Source organism: Plecotus auritus (assembly GCF_963455305.1).
Source record: "Plecotus auritus genome assembly, chromosome: 1".
NCBI lineage: Eukaryota > Metazoa > Chordata > Mammalia > Chiroptera > Vespertilionidae > Plecotus > Plecotus auritus.
In genome coordinates, this window is record NC_137770.1 from 32,175,529 (window position 1) to 32,200,438 (window position 24,910).

Consider the following 24,910-nt stretch of genomic DNA (forward strand, 5'->3'; position numbering starts at 1 on the left):
TTTTTTACAGCAGACCCCTTAGCATTTCTTGAATTGCTGGTTTGGTGGTAATAAATTCCCTTAGTCCTTTTTTTGTCTGTGAAGCTCCTGATTTCACCTTCAATTTTGATTGATAGCCTTGCTGGGTACAGTATTCTTGGATTCAGACCCTTCCTTTGCACGACTTTGTATATTTCATTCCATTCCCTTCTGGCCTAATGAGTTTCTGTTGAGAAATCAGTTGCTAGTCTGATGGGGGTTCCTTTGTAGGTAACTTTCTGTCCCTCTCTGGCCGCTTTTAAGATTCTTACTTTGTCGTTGGTGTTTGCCAATTTAATTATAATGTGCATTGGCGTTGGTCTTTTGGGGTTCATTTTGCTTGGGACTCTGTGAGCTTCTTGGATTTGTGTGGGTTTTTTCTTCCCTATATCAGGGAAGTTTTCTGTCATTATTTCTTCCAACAGGTTTTCTATTCCTTGCTCAGTTTCCTCTCCTTCTGGAACCCCTATTATGCGGATGTTGTTTTGTTTTGTGTTGTCCCAAAGTTTCCTTAGGCTCTCCTCCTGCTTTTTAATTTTTTTTTTCCAGAAGCTGCTCTACTTGGGTATTTTTCCCCATCTTGTCTTCTAGCTCACTGATGTGGTCCTCTGCTTCTTCTAGTCTACTCTTGATGCTTTCTATTGAGTTCTTTACAGCAGCGATGTCATTTTTCATTTCTTCTTGGTTCTTCATTTCCTCTTGGTTCTTACACATATTGTCGAATTTGTCTTCCATTCTTTTCAGCCACCTTATGACCATTTCTCTGAATTCTTTCTCTGGAATGTTGCTTGCCTCCATTTCGTTTACTTCCTTTTCTGGTGATGCCTGCTTTTCTTTCATATGCGGGCTGTGCCTTTGTCTCCCCATGGTCTCTCTTCTCTGGATGTCTGGTTATGTATTTCTCTCTCTCCTCATCCCAGGCGAAATCTGACCTTTCCGTGGTTGAGTGTAGAGCTCCTCTGAATCGGCGTGTTTGCACCAATTGGGGACCGGTGTTCTGGGGCTCGCAGCTGTTCGATGGGTACCGCTGTTGTGGATTTTCAGGCTCCCGATAAGCTCCACTTTCCTTTTCAAGATGGCACAGTCTCCGTGTCCAAGCCCGTAGCTCTGGGAGGGGTCAGAGCCGCAGTGGGGGCTGCCCGGTCAGGGGAACCCCGTCTAGCAGTCCCCCACCTTCTCCTGGAGTTTAGCTGTCCCTTAACTTGCCAACAAACACTCCTCGTGCGACCCTCAGCTGTTCTTTCTTTCTGCTCCGAGACAAGGCTCGGAACACGTCTGTCTATTCCGCCGCCATTTTTCTCCCCCAATAAAGTTGTTTTTAAAATTCATCAAATTGAGCACTTAAAATTATTGAGTTTTAATGTAAGTATACTTACTGAGTTTATTTAAAACTAGAGGCCCAATGCATGAAATTCATGCAAGAGTAGACCTTCCTTCCCCCAGCTGCCAGCACCAGCTTCCCTCTGGCACCCGGGACTCAGGCTCCCCTCACAGCCCCGGCTTTGTCCAGATCACCCAGCCTAATTAGCATATTACACTTTTATTATTATAGATATACACTTAAAATTGCATCTTATTACATGTAAGTTATATCTCAACAAAACCAATTTTTAAAAAAATGACCACTGTATATTCCCAAAACAAATCATATACTGACATCACATAAGAAAACCCTGTTTACTCAATAAACGCTTAACTCAATGCATAAATTTCATTTTCCAACAAAGAATGGCACAACAACAAAGAATGGCACACACAACATCTCTTCATAGAGAACAAACTTAGCTATACCTAAAAATCAGTAAATACAAGTCAAAACTGAAATATATTTGGGCTAGTTGGGCAAAGTTATTACTGACAACAATATAAACAAAAATATGTAGGCTCAGTGCAGATTTAATTGAAAAACTAATTTTTTTCGATTATTTTTTACATTAGAGAAAAGTAATTTTAAAATAAAAAAATCATCATCGCCGAAACCAGTTTGGCTCAGTGGATAGAGCGTTGGCCTGCAGACTGAAAGGTCCCAGGTTCGATTCCGGTCAAGGGCATGTACCTTGGTTGCGGGCACATCCCCAGTAGGGGGTGTGCAGGAGGCAGCTGATCGATGTTTCTCTCTCATTGATGTTTCTAACTCTCTATCCCTCTCCCTTCCTCTCTGTAAAAAAATCAATAAAAAATATATTTTAAAAAAATAAATAAAATAAAAAATCATATTATATATTTGAAGTATCTGAAACTTGTTTAACTCAATAAGTGCAATGTAAAAACATTTTATAAGCTATTAACTAACAAACAAAGCCCCCTAAATTAAGAAAAAGACCAAGTTCAAATGTCCTGGATCTTAACTTTTAAGGGAACATTCTGACAAGTTCTATAATAAAGACATTTTGAAAGTTCTACCTAATTCATGTTTTAGGTTTCAGATAGAAGTACCTTTATTTATCATCCACATAATTGCATTCCAAAGAAGTCACTGTAATCTTCATTAACTTTATAATTGACTATATTTAAAATGTACCATGCCAGATAAATTTGTAAAGAATGGAAGCAGAATTTCCTTAATTGAGAAAAACTTCAAAAAAAAAATCAAATCAAATAAGTAAAGATTTCAAAGGGAAATAGGAATAACATACATTATAACTAACCCAACGCCATATAAATCATCTGCCCTCACAGACAGCAAAAGAAAATATAATTCCTGATGCTCAATTCAATTGGATAGCTGAGAAAACTTACCTTTCTCAGATGTAAACTTTCAGAGACTAAGGAACTTTGAATATTCCTGGTGAAAACTGGATATATATAAAACATACCTGCAATGGAAAGATTTAGTTTACAAGTTCCCATTCTCATCCCATGATTCTAGGCAAGCCGTGGGCAAACTACGGCCCGTGGGCCAGATCTGGCTGTTCTATCTGGTTCTCTTGCTCTCCCCTCTGCTCCTTTACTTTGAATTTATATTAGTTCACACAAACACTCCATCCATGCTTTTGTTCCGGCCCTCCGGTCCAGTTTAAGAACCCATTGTGGCCCTCGAGTCAAAAAGTTTGCCCACCCGTTCTCGGCCATAAAACTACCTTGAAACAACAACAAAAACAAACAAAAAGGCAACATGGAAAAAACAGCTGGAAAAATACTGCTGTGTTTATAACGTATTAAACAGCTATATTCTAAAATACTCATTTAACCAAAGTTTAGCACAGGGTTAATTTATAAAAATCACCTGGACTCTTCTTAAACATTTGGATTTCAGTGGTTCCAACCAAGGGTGAATTTCCTTCCACCTGACTCCATCAGAAGAATTTTGACAACATCTGGACATATTTTTTATTGTCAGGACTGGCTTGAGGGGTGCTACTGGCATCTAGTTAGGAGAGGCCAGGGAAACTGCTAAACATGCACAGGACAGCCTCCCATAACAAGGAATAATCCATTAAAAATGTCAACGCCAAAATTGAGAAACCCTGAGGTAAGGCAAAAACCGAAGTATCAACTAATCCAAAATTGAGGTGTTCACTCATTTAATAATATTCAATAATTTTCTCACATGTTCAAGACAAAACTTCAAATAGCCAAGCTTCCTTGTAAAACACCTAATGGTGTTTTTGCTTATTGTGTTTCAACTCTTTTCCAAGTACTGTTGATTTCCAAATAATTAATCAATACTGAGCAGAAAGATCCTTAAATATTATCTAAACCAGTGTTTTCAATATGTTCAGAAAGAGACTTCAAGGTCACATTGGCAATAGATGGAAAGATAAGTGCAGAAGCATAATTTTATCTTTCTTTTTAATGTTTAAGGGGAAAAATATTCTGCTAACTTAAATGTTTAAATAACAAAACAAACCTTGATTTAATGAATTCCTTTTATTTTACAAATGAAAAAGGTCCAGAAAATTTAAGTCACTTGCCAAAGTTACACAAATACTTAGTGACAGAAATAAAAAAAACCAAAAACAGAAATTCAACAAGGTTTTGATCTCCAACTGAATAGTAACAGAATAAATGGAATAAAAACTATTGCCAAATAAAGTGCCTTACACTGTATACTGAAACCTGAGTAAGAAAGCAAGCCCAATTTTAGTAATATTTTCCAGTATATGATATATTCCCCACCATCAACTGCTTACAATCTAGCCAAGAGACAAAACACGCATATAAAATGATAAATTAAGTTAGTTACATTAAGAGTGGCCTAGCCCTAACTGGTTTGGCTCAGTGGATAGAGCGTCGGCCTGCGGACTCAAGGGTCCCAGGTTCGATTCTGGTCAAGGGCATGTACCTTGGTTGCCGGCACGTGCCCAGTGGGGAGTGTGCAGGAGGCAGCTGATCGTTTGTTTCTCTCTCATCGATGTTTCTAAATCTCTATCCCTCTCCCTTCCTCTCTGTAAATAATCAATTAAAAAATAAAAAAGAGTGGCCTAAACCAGGAAAGACTAAAAAAAGTATAGACAAAACATACTTAATGGTTATAATATTTACTGACCCTGTGTGCTAAACATGCTACCATACTTAATGTAATTAATCCTCAAAAAATCCTCCAAGTTTAAGTACTGTTGTTATTCCCAATGACAAATAAGAAAACAGGTTTAAAGAAACAAAGATTTTGCCCAAAGAGTACCTCAAAATAAACATTCAATAGTTGTAATAGGTACTCCTGTGTATATGGGTTTACATCCATTGTATCAGACTAGAGGCCTGGTGCACGAAATTTGTGCCGGGGGGTGGGGGAGGGGAGAAGGGGAGGTGTCCCTCAGCCCAGCCTGCACCCTCTCGCAATCCGGGACTGCTGGTTCCTAACCACTCGCCTGCCTGCCTGCCTGATCATCCCTAACCACCTCTGCCTGCCTGATCACTCCTAACCGCCTCTGCCTTGGCTCTGCACCCGGGACCCAGGCTTCCCTCCTCCGGCCGGCCGTAGGAACCCAGGACCCAGGCTTTCCTCCCTCTGGCTGGCCACAGGTACCTGGGACCGCGGGCGGGCCGCTTCTCCCGGGCCACAACCGCTGGCGCCTGGGACAGTGGGCGTGCAGCTTCTCCCAGGCCGCAGCCGCAGCTGCTGGCACCTGGGACCGCAGGCAGATGTCTTCTCCCGGGCCCAGCTTTGTCAGGAAGGGCGTCTGGAAGACATCCGGTCTAATAAGCATATTACCCTTTTATTAGTATAGATGATTCTTTCAACATCCTTATATAGTAGTCACCAGAGGACAAAAGTAGAATGATTATTTAAATGGTTTGTTTTCTTAATTTATTTTATTTTTTAACTGAATTTATTGGTTTGAGTAAACAGTGATGGTGATAGTGGTTAGTAGTAGTAGAAGTAAAAGCAATAGACTTGCCAGTCAGAGTGCCAAGAATTTCACATATATCATCTCATTCAACTCCCATTCAATCCTTTCAACTCCTCAAAGTTATCCTCAGTTTACAGATGTGGAAAACAAGTATGGAGAGGTTAAGTTGCTTCCAGAGATCATAAATCTAAATGGCAGAGCCAAGACTCATACCAAGTTTATATGAGAAAAGAAGCTCTTCACTCTTGCTATTATTTTCATTTAGTCTTATTCCAATACTAAGTAAAGAAAAAGAAAAACTAGGGATTATAATGATTCTCGGTCCAGTGTTTTGATGCAGCGATCGCCAACCTTTTGGACCTCATGGACCACGAGTGGTCCGCAGATCATCAGTTGGCAACCACTGTTTTGAAAAGTACCTGCCTAAGATTTTCCTTCACTTGTCCATAGACATTCTCTCTTGTAAACAATGAAATTCTATGAAAAACACATTTGCAAATCCAAATATCTAATAGTCTCTTCTTGCTTTTTTATGCTTAAAATTTAGCTTTGGCAGTACTGGTAAGTATTCCCAGGAACCAATGGGACGGCATAATGAATCATCATTCACTGTTTTCCTTTACAAATCTGAAAATTACTCTGCTATAGTAGTACCTTGCAAAAATAAAGAAGAGTAGGGAGAAGAAGAAATCATTTTTTTAAACAAGATAATTAAGCTCCCTATTTATCATATGTAATATTCTCTGAAGTGAAAAATATTGTGTTTTTTTTAATTTAGTGGGAAAATTCTCCATTTGCTTGTATCATACACAAAATTGAAGATCTTTGGAGATATTCAAGACCACACACTCAAAGTAGGAATTGGTTAAAAGCCAAAGCGTATCAAATGGTTGGTTACTTGAACTGCCCCATTATCACCTTCAACAACTTTGTAATAAAAGATTAAATGAATCCAAAAGGTTTGTCAAGTTTTTAAAAAGGCACTTGGACAAAGGTAATTTATAACATTTCAAACTGCCTATAACATTTTAAAACTGGATTTTTAAACATATGGAATCAAATTTCTTGCAAAATGGCTTTTTAGTATATTGCTAACAATGAAGGATATATATGGCCTAGTTGGAGAACAAGAATAGTCTTGCTAAGGAACAGAGCCAATGTAAGAGATAGAAGATAAAGCCACAGTTGACTCTGAATGCTTAGCTAAATTGTTTGAATTTCTCATGCAAGCAGTGGGAGACTATGGGTTTGAGTTAAAAAAAAAACACAAAACAAAAAATGGCTTTTTAGAAAGTTTAAATTTACTATACACTGTAACCAGAATTGACTAAGGGAAATATAAGTAGAATAGCCAAGAGAGACAATGTTTTAATATTTTGTGCATGGGAAGATAAAGGAAGTAGCAGTAAAGATAATTTCAAACAATGGCCACTACAAAGGATCATTTGACAAGATTTAGAGATCAGAGCGAAATATAATTCTAAAATATTGAGCATGACAATTGAACCTTAAAATATAATTCAGAGAATATGGGATTTTCCCTGGGGAGAGAAGGATGGGGAGAACTGGAAAGATGATAAATTCCATTTTAGAAGTATTGCATTTAAAGTGAGAACGTTGACAGGTTGTTAACTGCTAGACAGGAAAACCAAAGAGAACAGGCTAGAAATGAATATGTGTAATTTACATATTCATAAGTTACATTTGTAAAGCTTTCCCGTGTCTACAGTAAGTTAAAACACATCTCAGTTTATCTTCACAATTGCCCTTAAAGGTAAGCAGATCAGACATCCCCATTTTCCAGAAGATATTGTAGGTATTGCAAGTTAAGTCACAGAGCTAGATGTTAATAGCGCAGGAACTAAAATTCAGATCAGCGAACCCTTGGGTGGATCCACAGTGCTATGTTAGTTACATCTCTGTAAGATGATACCATACTGACTACAGACCTCTTTTAAAAAATCACGTAATTACAGTTGACCCTTTAACAATAAGAGTCTGAACTTAGAAGCTCCAATTATATGCAGATTGTTTTCAATAAACACCTGTACTGTTTTCAATTTGCAGTTGGAGTCCCTGGATGCAGACGGAAGATTGCATGTGTTGATCTATACTAATAAAAGAGTAAGATGCAAATTGACCGTACCTCCGCAACACCAAGCCAATCAGGAGTATGCAAATTAACCCAACAAAGATGATGGGTTAATTTGCATATGTGGGCGCCTAGCGGCCTGGGAACATCCTCGGGACCCAGACCACTCTGAGTCTGTAGGCCTGCGCGTAGGCCCTGAGCAGCCGGGATCCCAGAACGCCCCTGACCAGGAGTGGCCTATGGGCGCCGGCACCAAGTGGCCCAGGTCCTGGGACAAGTGTCCAGGGGTGCCAAGTGCAAGCGGCTGCGGGGCGGAAATTCCCACTCTGCGGCCGCTTGCACACGCGCCTGTGCCAAGTGGCCCGGGTCCACGCCCCCAGCCTGGCAGACACAGCGAATGCAAGCCAGGGACACGCCCCTCGCCCAGTGGACACAACGCAGGGGATCCTTTGCGCATGGGCTGCAGAGGAAACACCTTTTCTTTTCTTTATAAAAATATATAGACTATCAGAAACATCGATGAGAGAGAAACATCGATCAGCTGCCTCCTGCACACTCCCCACTGGGGATGTGCCCCCAACTAAGGTACATGCCCTTAACAGGAATCAAACCTGGGACGCTTCAGTCTACAGGCCCATGCTCTATCCACTGAGCCAAACCAGTTCAAGCGTAAACACCTTTTCTGGACCACTCATTGGCTAAGCTCCCTGTATGCCACTACTTGCAGTGTTCTTGGTAACTTGGGTAATAAGAATCCAAGAAGGTGATCCAGGGTTTTTCCACCACACTCCTGGAGAAAAAAATGGAAGGTCCGCTGCTGGAGGGGCTAAGAAATGTCATATCCTGCCCTAGCCGGTTTGGCTCAGTGGATAGAGCCTAGGCCTGCCTACCGCAGGGTCCGGGTTCGATTCTGATCAAGGGCATGTACCTAGGTTACAGGCTCCTCCCTGGCCGGGGCCCAGGTCAGGGCTCATGCAGGAGGCAACCAAGTGTTCCTCTCACACTGATGTTTCTCTCTGTCTCTTCCTCTCTCTCTCTTCTACACTCTCTAAAAATCAATGGAAACATATCTTCAGGTGAAGATTAAAAAAGAAAGAAAGACAGAAATGTCATATCTATGAAAGACACATCTTGAAAATGCCTAAAGAAAGGCATTTTCATGGTGAAGGGACTGGAGTCCGTGATGATCAAAACACCCTGGCGGCTGTGGTGGCTGGCAGTGGCTGCAGCAGCGGGGTGATGGGACTGGCACCTTCCCCTGATCAGCCTGGTCGCCTCCTGCAGAGGAAGGACAGTAGGACATCCCCTGAGGGCTCCCAGTCTGTGAGAGGGGGCAGGCTGGGCTGAGGGACCGCCTCCCCCCTCAAGTGCACGAATTTCATGCACCGGGCCCCTAGTTTTATGTAAGGGACTTGAGCATCAGAGGATTTCGGTATCCACGGGGGTCCTGGAACCAATCTTCTATAGATACTAAGGGACAACTTAAGTTTATGAGGAGTCAAAAGTCATACAAGGATTTCTGACTGGGATGGGGGTCGGCACCCCTAACTCCCAAAATGTTCAAGGGTCAACTGTACATCACTCTGTTGTTACCTTTAAAATATGACTAGAGAAAATTCATCTTTTCTCAATTTCTTGCTTCATATAATGAACTTTAATACGATATTTCACTGTTATATATGTTAACAGACTACAAGTTTACTATAACACCAGACTGCGGTAACATGACATCTATTGCTGAAAATTTCTAAATACTACTCAAGTTAGCCAAGCAGCAGAGGTACTCCAGTGGAGGAATGGTAGAATGCATGTGAATTTTCATACTCATTTGAAAAGTGAATTTAAGTTACCAGCATTCCACGTTCCTGGTAACATTTAAAAAAGTTATTCTCCACTCTGCATTGCTCCAATTTTTAGTATGTGCTGCCAAAGTGAGCCACATGTCCTACCTTGAAAGACAGTTTAATAAAATATTAATTTATATCTTAAAATCTGTCAGATAAATCAGTTATCCCCTGGGGTCAAATTTAAGTACTGAAAGTCATAATTATATTATCCCTAAATATACTGATAATTATATTAACTTCCATCAATTCTCCCTCCTTAATATCTCACATATATACACCCCTAATTCTTTCTCTCTTTTCGTACCACTACCTTAAATCATATACACATTCTTTCATGGATTTTTCTATGAACTTGATAAGTCTTTCTAGTTGCCAATAATTTTACACAATACTGCCAAGTTATCTTTCCTGAAGCACTCATTTATATTGGCAGTGTCCCTTTTTCCAAAAGTTTTTGTTGCCTTTCCTCTCTCTTAAGCTACTGCTTAATAAGGGATTAATATGTACTCATTCACTCACTGTACCTGGCATGCATTATCTCATTAACCCTCACAACCATCTCCCTGTTCAATTTCGTGACTTAGCTTAGTAAAGATAAGTAACTTCTCCAATGTAAAAAACTAAATGGTACAACTGCGCCTCAAACTGAAGCCTGTTTTTTAAGACCTTGATTTACTTGGTAATAGAGCAGAGCACATCCTCTTTGAGTTTTTCTTTTGCATCCTTGCCCACAGTCTTAATTCCTCACTGCGTCTCATGACTTCTGGCTCTGCCATTTTGTAGTTCTCCCCAAGAAAATATAGTGAGAGTGAAACTTTTCTTCCAATTACAGTAGAAAGATAAAGTAGCATCCTATCTAATAAAGAGGGAATATGCAAATTGACCATCATATCACCACAAAGATGGTGGTGCCCATAGCCACAAGATGGCGGTGCCCAGTCCCCTCAGCCCTGCTGGAGTCCCACAGTCCTTTCAGCCCCGCTAGGGGGGGAAGTGGGGGAGGCACGTAATGTGGCCAGACCCACCCTCAGCCCCCCAGGGCCGGCCCAAGCGGTTCTCAACCTGTGGGTCGTGACCCACAGGTTGAGAACTGCTGCTGTAGAGCCTAAGACCATCGGGAAACACAGATATTTACATTATGATTCATAACAGTAGCAAAATTACAGTTATGAAGTAGCAACGAAAATAATTTTATGGTTGGGGGTCACCACAACATGAGGAACTGTATTAAAGGGTCGCGGCATTAGAAAGGTTGAGAACCACTGAGTTAGGGAGATCAGGATGGGAGGCAGGCGAGCGGTTAGGAGCCAGCAGTCCCAGATTGTGAGAGGGATGTACGACTGCCAGTTTAGCCCCGATCCCACAGGAATTGATTCTCCTCTAAACTGGCAGTTGGACATCCCCCAAGAGGTCCTGGATTAGAGAGAGTGCAGGCCAGGCTGAGGGACACCCCCCTCCCGGTCACGAATTTTGTGCACCGGGCCTCTAGTCTACAATAAAAGGGTAATATGCTAATTAGACCGGACATCCTTCCTGATGAAACTGAGGTTGGAGGGAAGCCAGCCCAGGTCCCTGGTGCCTGCCGGTGGCGGGAGGAGGGAAGCCAGTGCCTGCAGCCGGAGGAAAGGCCTACTCTTGCACAAATTTTTGTGCACCGGGCCTCTAGTATATATATAATCCCTAAGGCCCTAAACAATTTCATAAGCAATGCAGCTAAGAATTTCTAAATAAAACACTTAAACTATCATTAGAATCATGATTTCTCAATAGTCAGGACTGCCTCTACCACACAAAAATAATTATGTTCCATCTTTAATTTAAAAATTAGAGGAAACCAGTTTACTAAAGGAATAAGGGCATTAATTGTAAGAGAAATTCCAAAAGGAACCACCTACACTTTAAATACAGTAAACAAAACTGCTGCCTGTGAGCCTTTCCTGTGGTAGAAGTTCCAGAGCCTTGTCATAATTTTGATTGCATCCATTCTTTCATCATGTTAATAACTCACAATGACAACCCTCATAGAATCCTAATTACAAACTCACATAGCTATTGCTTTGCTTTACAGATGCCTATTTTTATGCCTATTCCACATACATTTTCCTCTATCCCCTTTAATCTTAAGTGTCAATCCTTTAGTCAATCACTTGTCACAAGTTTCAGGTCTCTAAAAATGTGTAAGAGATTCCAACTTTTGACCTCCCTCAGTGATTTACAGCTTACTAGAGAAAAAAATATGCTTCAAAGGTCAGCAAATTAGTAGATGATTACCTCACTGGTATGCAATTCAACAACTGGCCATAAAAAAGAATAGTTTGCCTCATCGTTGAAGAAATATCAAGTAACCATTTCATAGTTATTAGAACAAGAACATTAAACAAAATTAGTAAATTTTCGTATCTATTGTTATCTATAAATTAGAGTATTTTCAGGACCAGAAGTAGGGTTGTGTCATCAGAACAGGAAACAAGAAACTGAGAAGAAGACTGATGAGGTTACAAATGTCACTGAGTTTAGAATCCATTGAACTTTTAGTACTGTAGTACTGCTGACTGAGGGTATGAGCCATGTTCTAATTTTGACCAGGTAGTGTTAGAAGGCAGAAGAACAAGCGGGTTACTATGCAACAAGAAATAGGAACAAAAGATCAATCTTAAAGATTACTGAACAGCACATCCCCCTTATCCATTGGGGATATGTTCTAAGACCCCCAGTGGATGAGATGCCTGAAACCGTAGATAGCAGCCAACTCTATAAATACTGTTTTTCCACCCTATACATACACACCTATGATAAAGGTTAATTTAGTAATTAGGTGCAGTAAGAGATTAACAAAACCAATAATAAAATAAGATAGTTATAACAACATCATAATAATAAAAGCATAACATGCTAATTAGACCGGACGTCCTTCCAGACGACCTTCAGGACGAAGCCAGGGCTGTGAGGGAAGCCTGGGTCCCGGGTACCAGAGGGAAGCTGGTGCCGGTAGCCGGGGGAAGGAAGACCTACTCTTGCATGAATTTCGTGCATCAGGCCCCTAGTACTGTAATAAAATTATGTGAATATGGTCTCTTTCAAAATATCTTACTCTACTATATTCACCTTTTCACTTAAAGGAAGCACTTTACGGTTTCTCTTTGGCTTATCTGAATTGCCAGCATCATTATTCTTGCACGTTAGGGCTATTATTAAGTAAAATAAGGGTTGCTTGAACACAAGCACAGTTGATCTGGGCAGGTAGCATATACAGTGTGAATACATTGGACAAAGGAATAATTCACATTGGTGGTGGGGGGGGGACAGGAAAGGGAGAGAACCATGCTACTCAGAATGATGTATGATTTAAAACTTGTGAATTGTTTATTTCTGAAATTTTCCATTTAATATTTTCAAACCACAGTTGACCACAGGTAACTGAAACCATGTAAAGTGAAACCGCGGATAAGAGGGAACTACTGTATTACAAATCCTATAGTTAAAAAGGTTACTAAATGATACTTTCATTCAATAGTGTAAGAATCCACTTGGTACAGAAACCTGGATAGTCACTGGCAAGAAAAAGAAACTTAAAATTTAGTATGGAAATTAGGTAAGTAAACAAGCAAACAAACAAAACCCCTATACAACTGTAATGCTATTTGATAAGTGCTGTACTACAACTACAGAAAATGCTACAGTTACCTGTAGAGAAAGAACATCCTAAGGAAACTTGTATAAATGGGAAAGAATATAAGACCCAAAACAGATTACACAAAAGGGAAAAAGGTAATCAAAATATTAATACAAGCACATTGACGTCAGTAAAATTAAACAAATGGCTTATTTGAACATAAGATTTTCAATCACTTGCAATGCAACTCAACTCTACAAATTATGTCACTTTTTAAAAAGTATATTTTTATTTATTTCAGAGAGAAAGGGAAAGGAAAAGGTAGAAACATCAATGATGAGAGAGAATCATCGATTGGCTGCCTCACCCCCCACTGGGGACTAAGCCAGCAACCCAGGCATATATCCTTGACTGGAATCGAACCCGGAACTCTTCAGTCCACAGCTGACACTCTATCCACTGAGCCAAACCAGCTAGGGTTTAATTTATGTCACTTTTTAAGCCTAATTAAAAATGTATACTAAAAGCAATGTAGTGAAAAAACAACCTAGAGCAGTGGTTGGCAAACTCATTAGTCAACAGAGCCAAATATCAACAGTACAACGATTGAAATTTCTTTTGAGAGCCAAATTTTTTAAACTTAAACTTCTTCTAACACCACTTCTTCAAAACAGACTCGCCCAGGCCATGGTATTTTGTGGAAGAGCCACACTCAAGGGGCCAAAGAGCCGCATGTGGCTCGCGTGCCGCAGTTTGCCGACCACGGCCCTAGAGTAATGTTTGAAAAGTGAGAGAAACTGATAACACTGAGAACTTGATCTCACTACATATGTAAGCTGTTTATAAGCAGGGCAACAAAAATTGTCCCCCCGCCCCACACTGATTTTCACTATTATTTCAGAGATAAAAAAAACTTTACCTCAGCATACAATTACAGTTATTCATTACTGATTCAGTCTATGATAACTAATTCACACAATTTCTGTAAAATTGCTTAATCAAAGTATTGATAATCACATGCTCTATTAAAATATATTTATTAAAATATAATGCAGTTTATTGCAACCCCTGCCTCTGATCTGTGAAAGAGTACAGATTGTTTTTGGAGAGAAGAGTTAAAAATCTCAAATCAGCCCAGCTGGTGTGGCTCAGTGGTTGAACATCAACCTATGAACCAGGAGGCCATGGTCGATTCCCAGTCAGGGCAAATGCCTGGGTTGTGGACCCAGAGCGGGGTGTGTGGGAGGCGGCCGATGAATGGTCTCCGCTCATCACTGATGTTTCTATCTCTCTCTCCCTCTCCCTTCCTCTCTGAAATCAATTTAAAAAATGTATTTTAAAAATAGTAATAAAAAAATTAAAAAATCTCAAATCAAGTTCTAGCTTAAGAGAAATTCAGAAAGGAAGAAAAACAACTTTCTGAAGCCTCACTTATATCCCAAACATTACACAAAAATGATTACACATATTTGGGTATTCTTTAAGTGCAACCAAATCCTAGCACAGCACTTTGGTGTATTCATAGAAGGCAGTCAACTATTTTAAATGAATGAAGTCTTAAATACACTTGTGAAGCACACAAGCAAAATATAGAAAGCCTACTTGTTAGGTCACATCAAAGTATTGTTAATACATTTTAAGTGTCATCATCAAATATTTTCCATGACAAATGAAAACATTCAATATATGAAACAAATTCTGTTTTTTAAAAAAATTTTGATTGATTTTTTTAAATTTTTTTTTTAGAGATAGAAAGAGAAGGGAAAGAGGGAGAGATCAATTTGTTGTTCCACTTATTTATACATCCACTGGCTGATTCTTGTATATACCTTGACTGGGTATTGAACCTGCAACCTTGCTGTATCTGCACAATGCTCCAGCCAACTGAGCTACCTGGCCAGGGCCCTCAGTATTTTTATGTAAAGTTTGACTATTGTGAAGGAAGCAGTTAAGGTAACCATAATTCAAGACAATTCAGCTATAAATATAAACAGTTATAATTTCTAATATTTGGAATAACTAGATATACTAAAAATTGTCAAAAATCTGAATGAATCTCCTTAATTATTTTACATCCGTCAATTTGTCAATTTGCCATAAAACACGAGGGGGAGGGGATGAGAAAGCAAATACCAGTACTTATTAAGTATCTACGATGTGTCAGATTATTTTGCTCAGTGCCTTTCTTACTTTATTTTAACCTTTTCAATCATTTTCCGAGGTGGCTACATGTTATAGATGACCTAAATTGAAGGCTTGGCTAAAGAAGTAACTTCCCAACTCAGCAAACCTATAACTACATTACTACAATTATCTTCATTTCTCCTGCTTGACTTTTTGCCTAAAACAAAATTAGGCAACCTAAGCCCACAGAGCAAATCAAGCAAACCCTGTTACTATAAATAAAGTTTTATTGAACATAGTCACATTCATTTGTTTGCACTTTGCATTGTAACTGCAGAGTGCAGCACTTGCAACCTAAATGATATGGCCTGAAAAGCTTAAAATATTTACTATCTGGCCTTTATTAACAGCTGTCAACCTTCTGCCTTAAAGGATCAAAAATGCCAACAACCTCAGAGGCCTCAAAATTTCAATGTTTAGGGTATTTGAGGATAGTATTAGCCTAAGAAGGAACTTTTAAATTATATGAGACAAAAGGCCAAATTACTTGAATTTATAAAGGCTAAATCACATAAGTTCAAATTTATAAAAATGATAAAATTAAACAGCTTGATTATGAATCCTTCTTTTTAAAATTTTTATTTACTGATTTGAAAGAGAGAGAGAGAGGGGAGAGAGAAAAACATCAATTTGTTGTTCCACTTATTGATGGATTGTTTGATTCTTGTATGTGCCCCAAACGGGGGATTGAACCTGCAACTTTGGCATATCTGGATGACATTCCAACCAACTGAGCTATCTGGCCAGGGCAATAAACCCTTATTCTTTTTAATTACACTGTTTTCAGTAGTCTGAATCAATGTAGGAAAAACCTCACAATTCAAAAATATTAAATATATTTAGTTAGCATGCATCTTTTTACAATGCATTCACATTTTTGTTGTTGTTAATCCTCACCTGAGGATATTTTTTCCATTTTTTTAAGAGATGTGGGGATGAGGGAGGGGAGAGAGAGAAAGAAGCAGAGAGAGAAAAACATCCAGCACATGCCCTGACTGGGGCCAGGGTTCAAACCTGCAACCAAGGGATGTACCCTTGACTGGGAATCCAACCTGAGACCCTTTGGTGCTGGAGCCAATGAATCACTGAACCATGCCAGCTAGGGCTGCATCCACATTTTTCATGAAGGAACATCTTCATAACAAAACAGACCCTGGCTTTTTCTTACACGTATTTTATTTCATATTTCATTTCACACATTTTTTATTTAATACATTCACTGAATTCATTCTACTCTTACTGAGCCAAACATTTATCTGATTACTCAAGGGTCTATAGTAGATTTTCTGGTGTGAGAAAGAAGCATGTTTTTTGTTGTTACTTTTTAAATTCCCATTATTATTCCAAGTAAAATATTCTTCATTCAAAATATACTTCACTATCCAAATACATTTAAACAACTTGTCTAAATTAACCCAACATAAGGACTGCATGATTATAGTGATACAAATGACATTTTCTTTCTTCATTTAGTAATTTTAAACAAGAGTCCTCCAGTGGTGAAAGTATAGCCCACAAACTCCAGCATAGATCAAGAACACTTAACTCACCCTGACCCGTTTGGGTGGATAGAGTGTCGGCCTGTGGACTGAAGGGTCCCAGGTTCGATTCCGGTCAAGGGCATGTACCTTGGATGTGGGCACATCCCCAGTAGGCAGTGTGCAGGAGGCAGCTGATCGATGTTTCTCTCATCGATGTTTCTGACTCTCTATCCCTCTCCCTTCTTCTCTGTAAAAATCAATTAAAATATATTTTAAAAAAAGAACACTTAACTCCTACCAACATGTAAAATTTATGCAAGTGTTAATAAATATCTTGATTCCTTTGACTTTATAAACACTTTAGCTCACAAAATCTTGTATTTGGTTTCCTTCTTTGTTTTTAAGAATAAATTTTAATATGTATTAGTCAAAGGAAAATAATCCAAAATGATTTGTGTTTGAAACAACTCTGGAGTTATTCCCAGAATCATGCAAGGCTGGTTCAATATTTGAAAATTACTTAATGTAACTCACCATATTAACAGATTAAACAAAAATCTACATGATCACCTCAACAGATGCAAAAAGGCATTTGACAAAATTCAACATCCATTCAGCAACCTCAGAATAAAAGGAAACTTCCTTAACCTGATTTAGAGAATCTACAAAACAACCTTACAGCTAACATCCTATCTAATAAAGAAGGAATATGCTAGTTGACCGTCACACCCTAACAAAGATGGTGGCGCCCACAGCCAATAAGGAGGGAATATGCTAATTGACTGCCACGCCCTCAAAGATGGCGGCGCCCACAGCCACAAGATGGCGGTGCCCAGTCTCCTCAGCCCTGCCAAGGCAGCAGGCGCGCAGCTGGGCCCACCCCCAGGCGGGTCTGGCTGCTCCACACGCCTGCCTCCGGAGTCCCCCAGCCCCCTCAGCACCCCAGTGCTGGCCCAAGGCGCAGGCAAGCCTCAGATGGCAGCTGCGCAGCTGCCCAGGGCCGCCCAAGGCTCAGATAACCAGAGCCAGCCGAGGCTTGTGCTGCCAGCAGTGGCAGCAGCAGAGGTATGATGGGGGCGTCGCCTTTCCCTGATCACTGGGTCACCTCCCACCCCTGAGGGCTCCTGGACTGCGAGAGGGGGCAGGCTGGGCTGAAGGACCCCCAACTCCAGTGCATGAATTTTCATGCACTGGGCCTCTAGTTTTAAAGATGAAAGACGACTGAATGCTTTCCCTTTAAAACTGTGAACAAGGCAACAATGTTACCTTTCACCATTCCTATTCAATATCTCACTTGAAGTCCTAGCCAGTGCAATGTCAAGAAAAAGAAAAGGCCTTCTAAGGCCAAGAGACATATGAAAACATGCTCAAAGTCACTAATCATCTGAGAGATGCAAATCAAAATAACAATGAGGTACCATCTCACACCTGTCAGAATGGCTATCAACAAATCAACAAACGGCAAGTGCTGGAGAGGTTGTGGAGAAAAAGGAACCCTCTTGCACTGCTGGTGGGAATGCAGACTGGTGCAGCCACTGTGGAAAACAGTATGGTGTTTTGTCAAAAAATTGAAAATGGAACTACCATTTGACCCAGTATTCCCACTTCTAGGAATATATCCCAGGAAAACAGAAACACCAATCAGAAAGGATATAGGCACCCCTTTGTTCATAGCTGCACAATTTACAATAGCTAAGATTTGGAAACAGCCTAAGTGCCCATCAGCAGATGAGTGGATTGGAAAACTGTGGTACATCTACACAATGGAATATTATGCTGCTGTAAAAAAGAAGGAACTGGAGAACATTATGCTAAGTGAAATAAGCCAGTCAGAGAAAGATAAATATTACATGATCTCCCTCATTTGTGGAATATAATGAACAACATAAACTGAACAAAAAATAGAACCAGAATCATAGAAGCATTGAACAGACTGTCTAACGTATGAGGGAAGGCGGGGGTGAGGGGGAAAGAGATCAACAAAAGGACTTGTATGCATGCATATGAGCATAACCAATGGACACAGGCAGGGCCGGATGAGGGCATGTGCTGGGGGGTGGGGGCAGTCAGGGAGAGGTCAATGGGGGAAAAAGGAGACTTATGTAATTCGTTAACCAATAAAGAATTAAAAAGAAAAAGAAGAGGCATATAGACTAGAAAGAAATAAACATGTTTCTAATCATCGATTACAAGACTCTCTACTTTGAAAATCCCAAGAAATCTAAAAAAAAAACAACACAACAAAAAAAACACAACCTCACAGAATAGATGAGTTTAGTAAAAACTCAGGATACAAAATCAATATAAAACACACACAATTGTATTTCTATATCTTGTCATGATCAATTGGAAGCCCAAGTCTTTTAAAATGTTGACCATTTACAACAAGACCAAAAAAATTGAAAACTTAGGTATAGATCTAATAAAATATTTGCAGGATTTACACACTGAAAACTAAAAAGCACTTATAAAAGAAATCAAAGACCTAAGTAAATGGAGTGAACACCATGTTTACAGATTGGAAATCTCAATTTTGTTAACATGTCAACTGTCCGCAAATTGAACTATAGATTAAACACAAACCCAAATGAAATCCTAGCAGATTTTTTTGTGGATATCAACAAGGAGATTCTAAAATGTATATGGAAAGGTAAAATAACGTTAAAACAATCTTGTAAAAGAATAAAGTTAGAGAACTCACATGACCTGATTTCAAGATTTTAAAGCTCTAGTAATCAAGACATTGTGATATTGTCAAAGGATAAACAAATAGACCAATGGAAAATAAGCCTCTAGAACAGACCTAAACAAATATAGTCAAATGATTTTTTACCAAAGACAAAGGCAATTCAATGAAGACAGAACAGTCTTTTCAACAAATGGTCAACCCAAACCTCTCTCCATACAAAAATTTACTCAAAACAGAAAATAAACATAGATCTAAATATAAAATATAAAACATGTAGAAGAAAACATAGGAGAAAATCTTTGTAACCTTGGGTTAGGCAGAGTTCACAGATACAACACCAAAAGTGAGATCCATAAAATAAAATACTGATACTTTGGACTTCACCAAAATGTAAAACTTCTGTACTTCAAAAGACATTGTTAAGAGAATGGGAAAGGCAAGACACACAATGGGAGAAAATCTTTGCAAATCACATAGCTAACAAAGGAATATACAGAACTCTCAAAACGTGACAATAAGAAAATCAAATTTTAAAATGAGCAAAATACTTGGACACTTCAACAAAGAAGATACAGTCAAACCTTGGGTTCTCGAACATCTCCCATCTCAAACAATTCGATTCGCAACCAAGTTGTTCATGGAAAAAATGGCTCGGTTGTCAAACAAAACTTTGGTTTTCGACCGGACAACACTTTCGGGCTGATACCCGTATGATCAGTGACGCATCTCAGGCAGCAAAGGAGAGAATGTGAAGGCATGAGTCAGTTTACTACTAAACCTGTTGTTAACATCTCAGGAAATTGTGCTGTGAATACTTTTGCAGGATTTTTTTTTTTTTTTTTTTTTTTTGCTATTATTAAATACATACAGTAAGTCACTATGGGTCCTAAGGTTAGTGATAGCAGCAAAGTGAAAAGGAAAGTTGAGAGAACAATGTAGAGCTTAAAAAAGAAGTAACTGCGAAGTATGATAGAGTTGTTCGCATGTCTCATTTGGCTGAGTATGGCTGGGTGAAATCCACAACTAGCACAATTTTAAAACCATGAAGAGGCCATCAAGAGTGCTGATGTTGCGAAGGGTGTGAAAGTGCTCTTGAAACAACCATACAGGCAACTGAGAAAGGCTAAAACAGGAAATCATTAGGGGGTTTGGAACAAATTAATTCAATTTACATTATTTCTAATGGGAAAAATGATTCGAATTTTGAACAAATCACAGAGTCTTTTAGAATGATTTAAGTTCAAGAACCAATTCCACTGTATACAGAGGGCACCATATACATGAAAAGATGCTCATTATCATTAGTCATGAGAAAAATGCAAATAAAAACCACAATGAGATACTGGATACATACATACTAGAATGACTAAAGTTAAAAAGATTTACCATACCAAGTGCTGATGAGGATGTAAAGTAACAAACACTCAAACATTGCTGAGGAAAACACAAACTGGTTCAGCCTCCTTGGAAAACAGTTTTACAGCATATAGTTTGCTATGCTGCTGTAACGAATTACCAGAAACTCAATGGCTTAACACAACACAAATTTATTATTTTACATTTCTGTAGATTAAAAGTCTGACTCAGGACTTCCTGGACTAATAAAATCAAGCTGCATTCTTTTTTGGGGGTCTACAGGTTATTCCATTTCCTAGCTTTTTCCAGTTTCTACAGATCTCTACATTCCTTAGCTTACGGCCCCCCTCCTCCATCCTCAAAACCAAGAACTCTATCTCCCTGGCTCTGCTTTCCTTGTTACAGCTTGTTATCTGACTCTACTGCTTCTCTCTCTTCCTTTAAGGTCTTTTGTGATACTTAGGCCCACCTGGATAATCCAGGATAATCTCAATATTTTAAAGTCAGTTGATTAGCAATTTTAATTCCACCTGCAACTTTAATTCATCTTTGCCATGCAACCTAATTTATTCACAGGTTCCAGAGATTAGGATATACTTGTGGGACATTAATTCTGCCTATAACAGACAGTTTTAATAAAGTTAAACATACACTTATCATCTGACCCAGCAATTCCACTTCCAGGTGCTTATCCAAGAGCAATGAAGACATGTTCACACAAAAACCTATTTGTAAAGATTCACAGAAGTTTTATTCACAGTAAAAAACACGTAAGAAAAACCCTGAAAATAACTCAAATGTGCTTCACCCGGTGGATGGGTAAACAAAGTGTGGTACATTCATAAAATGTAATACTATTTTCAGCAATAAAGCCGAAGAAAAACTGCTGATACACTCAACAGCATGAGTGAACACAAGTGTATTATGCTAAATGAAAGAAACCAGACTCAAAGTATTTCATTTATATATTTTAGAAAAGACAAACATCATTAGTTACCAGGGGTTTAGGGTGGATGAAGGGTTCATTATAAAAGAGTAGCTCAAAGGAATTTGGGGTGCTGAAACTATTCTGTATCTTGATTTTGGTAGTTGCACAGCTTTATGCAATTGCCTAAACAACTGTAAAATGGAAAGAGTTAATTTCATTTCATGTAAATTAAAAATAAAGTTAAAGTCTTTCTGAAAGAAAGATACAAATACATAATTTTTCACGAATAAGAGTGACAGAAAATTTTAAAAATCTGGCAATGCCAATCTGACAATTCCAAGTGTGGGCAATTATTACAATTTAGGAGGATAATTTGGCTGCATCTATATTGAAAATGCACATCAACCGATGGCCTAGCAATTCCACTTACAGATATGTATACATTCTAGGAAAATCTTCATACATGTGCTCAAGCAGACATGCACAAAGATATTCATTGAACATTGTTTGAAATACTAAAAAACTGAAAACAACCCTTCAGTAGGGAAATGAATTAATTGTGGCTAGTGGTTATTTAAAAAAGGAAAGGAAAAAAATGCATAAGGAAAAGAATCAACCCTGATGGCTACAAATGTGATTTTGAGAAGGGTAACTTATTTGTGTGTTTTTTTATTTAATAATAGTATATATTGAAAAGAACATCATACTTGGAATGTGGAGACAAGCATTTAGCATTTAGTTCCAACTTTGTCACTAACTAGCAGTCAGACTATGGACTACTTGTTACATAACCTCACTTTTCCTGGAAAATTAAAGCAAGGCTATATAACCATTAAGAATATTTCCAACTCAATAATTCTATGATTCATTAAGTACATAATAAAAAATTATAATATAAAGCCCCTATGTAGAGAAACTATTTTTCCCAGACATCATGAAATCAGAAACTATCAGAGAAATAGGACATCTTTGTATACTGATACATAAAATGGACCAAATTTCTTGGTATATTTTTGATGCACTTTTTAATCAAGATCACAAATTCAGAAAGAACATAAACATCTCGCCATCAGGTAAAACATATATTCTCTCTCATTTCAACATTCTAAAACAAGTTAATATTATTGAGCCCATCTTTACTTGTCAAGTTCAGGTCTGTCTAGCCAAAAATCATTCAAGTACATGGTAAGATTCACTTGCTTTTTTAAAACATAAAGATAGCCCTCGCCGGTGTGGGCCGCGGGTTAGAGTGCAGCCCTCGAACTGAAGGGAGAGTTGAGGGTTCGATTCCTCGATTCCCAGTCAAAGGCACTACCTGGCTTGCGGGTTTGCTCCCTGACTCTCCCCCATCTCCCCATCTGGGCACCTGCATGTGTCTCTCTCACATGATGTTTCTCACTCTCTCCTTCCCTTCCTACCGAGGTCACGGTTTGATTTCTGGTCAGGGCATGTGCCCAGGTTGCCGGCTCCATCCCCAGTAGGGGGCATGCAGGAGGCAGCCAATCAATGACTCTCATCATTGATGTTTCTATCTCTTCCTCTCCCTGTCTTTCTAAAGTCAATAAATAATATATTTTTTTAAAAAGGCAATGGACAAAAATATCCTCAGGCGAGGATAAAAGACACACACAAAAACATAGAGATAACATGAATTGTTTTTTGTATTTTTGCCTGTTTCACCTATAAAGACCTTACATTATAATTTTATAGCTTCAGCCTGCTACAATAAAGAGCCTTTAAAAACTTGTAATATGCCAGGTCCACAGGGATCTAATAAAAAAAATCAGTACTTCATAATCCAAAAAAATGTTATTTAACCATTTCATTACCACCAATACTTACGCTTCAAAGACACCAATAACCAACATGTCATTTGTTACTATTGCAGAATTTAATAGGTTATTAACTTCTGGCATAATCCAAAAGCATAATTAGAATACAATCATTAAAACATGACATAACTTTTTTTAAAAAAAGCAGAAATATTAACGTTTCACCTTGTCAGTAAAACCAACATTTTAAAATTCTTGTTCTACAGAGTTTCCATATCAAAATTCTTACAATTCTAAACGATTACGGAGACAAAACATACACTACATCCTTGTAAAAACCTCCTAGCTATCAGATTTTAATTTTAGCGCTGCCAAAAAAACACACCTTTCGACCGAAACCTAAATTCCGTACATATTACTGTATGTCAATCAACTAAACACAAGGTGAGTTATTATTAGGAAGTTATATAATTTGCACTAAAGATTGTTTTAAACGCCTTTGATTATATGCAGCAGCTTACAACAATTTACAGGCTTCAAAGTTCACCTAGCAAATTTAGAGTAAATTATCGGAAACTATTTATGAGAGTAGGATTTTCTTTACAAGTGGTCACAAGGAAGGAACTGTTTGTTTATTTGTTTAAAGAACGTAACGAGCAGCTGAATACCAGGAGCTGAGTCAGGCGGAGGAACGCTGACTGCATTCCGTCTTCTAAAGGAAAGTGCTCGCCGGGTCGATCTCCCCGACCCGGCCCAGAGGGAGTCCCGAACTAGGGGACGGGGTGCAGAGGACCCGCGACTCCCAGCCGCGCCCCCTGCAATTCGGGCCGGGCGCGTGGGAGCCCTGCCAAGGTGGGTCCCTCGTCTGGACCGAGGGACTGGGTGCAGCAAGGCAGCGTTCCACCAAGGGACAAAGGTTGGGCTCACGCCCTCGGCGACGGTCTGCGGATCCCGCTGCGTGGGGCAGCCAGTAGAGCAGCCGCGGGTCCCCCCAGGGCCCAGCACCCGGCGTGTGGGGGAGGGGACAAGCCCGGCGCCCCTTCCCCGCCGCGCGCCGGGGGGACCTGTTGATTATGACCTCCCCACCGAGCCGCCGCCGTCCGTTTCTTACCTCTGCGCCACTGCGGCCGTCGGTCCTGTTGCCGCAGCCGCCCCTAAATACTGCAGAAACCACAGCTCTCCAGCGGCACTTAAGATACCGGATAAAGAATCCAGAAACTCCCGATTCCCCACCTCACAATTCTTAGTCCCCGCCTCCGCCCCCGCCGCCAGCCGCCGCCGTCTCCACCGCCAGCGACTCCGCCTCAAGACCGCGCGAGACCCGCCCCCGCGGCCGCCGCGAGACCGCGCACGCGCTCCCGGACCCGGCGTAGCGGGCGCGCCTATCCCAGTTCCTCCTGGGCGCGCCCCGCCCGCTGCAAAGCAGAGAGGCTGGCGCTCATCGCCCAATCCCGACCCGGCGCGGAGAGAGGGCCCGCTCATTGGTCAGCTCTGCAGCTCCGAGCGGCGGGTCGCGCGCACTTGCGCGCCTCGAAGTATAAAAGGCGAACAGCTCCGGGCTCGCGGCGTAGGAAACTGCTTTGGCGTTGAGCCTCTGGGCTAGGTTGTGTGTGGACACGAGGTTTCCCTGAGGCAC

General features: G+C 39.9%; 1 protein-coding gene across 4 annotated transcripts in view; it reads right to left on the bottom strand.

The window, feature by feature from the left end:
- PALS1 (protein associated with LIN7 1, MAGUK p55 family member) overlaps nucleotides 1–24,632 on the bottom strand; it is an 88,693-nt gene extending 64,061 nt beyond the window's left edge. For 2 of the 4 annotated variants that reach the window (XM_080683997.1, XM_080683995.1), the window contains exons 1-2: nucleotides 24,386–24,612; nucleotides 16,599–16,776 (exon numbers count right to left, since the gene is read on the bottom strand). The gene's annotated coding sequence lies outside the window, so the exon portion shown is untranslated. Of the gene's footprint in view, nucleotides 1–16,598; nucleotides 16,777–24,385 lie in introns of all 4 variants that reach the window. The other 2 variants (XM_080683996.1, XM_080683994.1) reach the window with 1 other exon arrangement.
- Between the last annotated feature and the right edge of the window lie 278 nt (nucleotides 24,633–24,910).